This window comes from Homarus americanus, unplaced genomic scaffold (genome assembly GCF_018991925.1).
Source record: "Homarus americanus isolate GMGI-L3 unplaced genomic scaffold, GMGI_Hamer_2.0 scaffold41366, whole genome shotgun sequence".
NCBI classification, from domain to species: domain Eukaryota; kingdom Metazoa; phylum Arthropoda; class Malacostraca; order Decapoda; family Nephropidae; genus Homarus; species Homarus americanus.
In genome coordinates, this window is record NW_024723541.1 from 2,660,652 (window position 1) to 2,664,110 (window position 3,459).

A 3,459-nucleotide genomic window follows, 5' to 3' on the forward strand; every position below is an offset into this window, starting at 1 on the left:
CCCGGACACAGTACTGCGCAGGCGTCCACCACTCTACCCTGCTGCCTCCCTCATGTATACTCTACTACCATATAACTAATCATCTCTGGTAACTAGGATTAGTTGCACTTTCCTCCTCACAGCTACAACTGTACGGCGCTTATGGACAGTCATGCAAACATACTATTCGTCCACTGACCATAATTTTACTACTGTAACATTATATAATAAAAAAATATTTAGACTATTATTATTATATTGAGCAATCACTGAGGACTGCTGTACCCTTCTTGTTGCTAGTGTGTGGACGATGAGGTCAGGGCGGAACGTTAGGAGTGGACTGGGTACGATACCAAGGTTGGAAGTGTACAGCACAGTGCTTCAGTACCGGCCAACATTCTTTACACCATTTACCAACCCCAAAATCAGTATTTACTTAATCAAATATGACATTTCCTAAAAGTAGAACAGAATTTATCATCATCGAAGCATTTAACGTTAAAAATTAGATGTAAAGCTGAATTATTGTATTCGTTGAGGCAAAAGTACTCAGCGGCACTGTTGTTTGTGTGTAGTAAGTGACGTCATCATCCCCCTGACCTTTGATATCCGTAAAGGGCGCCACGCCAGACAGTGCTATGTAACCACCCTGCTAGGGATTAGTTTCGTATATCTAATACCCTAGGATTATTTTGTAGATTTTTTTATACATTTATATCTAAGAAAATTGTACTTAGTAGGAAATTTACACAACTTTAACAGATTATATGGAATATGAATTCTTTTAAGTTATAAATATTTGTATTTCAGGTGACGGGTCGACAGCAAAGGAATTGTGGGTGAAAATATTTGAGGCAGATTAAGGTTGGTTTACACTCCTCGTGTTGCGTGACAGTTTACATGATGCCAGTCTCCGCTGTTTGCTGCCTGCCTTACACGTCACAGCATTCGTGTTCACTATCTATATATTATCATGAAATTAACCTAACATTAAATTTCCCATATTTCATAATTAACTAACCTGAAATTTCACCAGTGTACAGTACATAGATAGATTCATTGAGAAGAGTAAATATTGCCACCAGTTTTATGTTGATCATATGCCTGACACAACCAACCTGTGACGTACAGTTGTGAAACGTTGGCTTGTTGTGTTTGGTGCTCTACCGCCAGGGTCATGAAACAGCTGGCACATTGTTAGTATCTTACAATAACCAACATTTACAAATACGATACAATCAAACCTTGAGAGTTGGATAAGAGGGTAATGGTGCAGGTTACTGTGTCGCGCTAAACTATATCCTTGGCAACAGGCTGACACAAGTAAAAGAGGACTCACTGCGTGTTTTACGATTAATTAAAGAAAAAAATGAACCTTTGGTATCTTAGTCAACGTTAGGAAAATATATGTCATGGTAATGGTTTGCACTGGAAACTGTATCATCATTTGTTTCACTTCCAAGAAATCGCTACCTCAGCAAAACAAACGATAACACTAGAACTGCCATGAAGCGAGGAGTTACACAACATATTAATAAAATACTCAAAAACTGTTTTGTAACAAGACACAAATTGATAGTTTCTTATTTGTTAAAGAACTTAGGTGAATTGTTATGTTGAAGTTGATATAAAATATGAGCAGGCAGCGAGGACAGTTACCAGAGGCTGTACTTCTTCTTAGTGAGGTTACTGAGGTCTTCATCCACAGTGCAGTGGCGGCATGCGGATGTGCTGGAGGGTGAGGATACACCCCTCCCTCTCTTTTGATATTCCTCCCACCCCCACCCCACACTCTTGACAACCCTCCCACCTTCACCTATCCTTTTGACATCCCTCCCTCCCTCCTGACGTCCCTCCCACCCTCATCCATCCTTCTGACATCCCTCCCACCTTCACCCGCGTTCTTGACAACCCTCCCACACACCCCCTGATGTCCCTCACTCACATTCCTGACGTCTTTCCCACCCTCCTGGCGTCATTTTCTCTTACCTAAAAGATTCATATGACACCAGTACACCGTGAGCTCCCCTCATGAACCCTACCCGGCAGTGGCCAGCAAGCCGCGCCAGATTGATGATGATGATGATGATGATGATGCAGCGGATCTGTAATCGGATTACTAAGCACGAACGCTCACGTGGTCACCGCGGGATAAGGCTTCTCTGCCGCTGCTGACTTTCAAAGCACAACACTAGAGGGGAAACTGGCTGCAGATCCACAAAGATCCTGGGGTCCAGATTCTTAAATGTTCCTTTGTTAGATCTTCCTCGTAAAAGCAGTTGAAGGGACTTAACTAATCTACTTAAACTAAAACAAATGGAACGCCCAAAAGGTTAAACACTTACACTAAAATTTTTACCTTAACGTGATACTCATTGTACCGTACAATAATTAATAAGACCAGATTAACTTGTATAATCTTTATGAATCCTGACCGTGAAAGTTAATTTGTGAGTTTTGATGTAAGTTTGATCCGTTTTTGGACATAAAACTTGTACTTGGATGATAGAGAGTGGTAGTAACTCTCGACAGTAGCTGCCATGCACAGGCCAACCGGCCTATTGCAGACTCCTTATTTTCTTATGTTCTTATGTACTTTATCTTAAATCACCACATTAGATGCGTTCTTACTTAACCATGTACGAGGAAAATTCGACTTGCGATCCCATGAGAATCTAAAGGACATCATTTTGTGGTGTTGGCGTTGATTAATATAAAGATCCCATAGACCTTCAAGTTATTTGAAAAGAAGTTGTCATAAAGAAACTTGAGGGGCTGTTTTTTTATCGTTTGGGGAAACACCTGGCTGGATTTTGTTTAAGGGAGTGTTGGGGGAATTTTATGTTGGAAATTGTTTTGTTAGAGTTTGTCTTCGTGAATCTTTGGTTGGAGTTTGCTGTGGGGAAATGTTTGGCAAGGCCTTGTGAATTGAGAAATGTTGAGTTGCATTTTCTCGTGGGGAAACGTTTGGTGGGATAATTTCCATTGGGAAATCGTTAGTGGGATTTTCTGTGGTAGGATGTTGTTAACAGCGGTGAACGGAAGCTTCCAAGTGACCTTAACTGACAAACATTATGTAGTAACTCGCTGAATGAACGTTTAGGAGACAACACAAAGAAAGTATTAAAAATAATAACATTTTGGTCGTCTACAGTGACTCTATACACTATACAGAAGTACAAATCGTGTGCCTAAAGTACTCTTGGATGTGGTTTACGTGGAGAGAAACACGAGCGTGAAACAGTCGGATCCTCAGTGTGTTGTAACGTCATTGGCCAACCCGATTTTAGTACCTATTATTTTCATACAATCGGATGAAAATTCGAACATGCTGAACCTAATCGCCCTAAACACACACTTATATCACCTAAATAAGTAAGAAATAAGTAACAACGTAAGTAAATGTGAGATATAAGTGCCACAGGAAGCGAAGACTTCCAACCAGCGTAATGGATCTAGTAAAACTGTAAACTATTTACA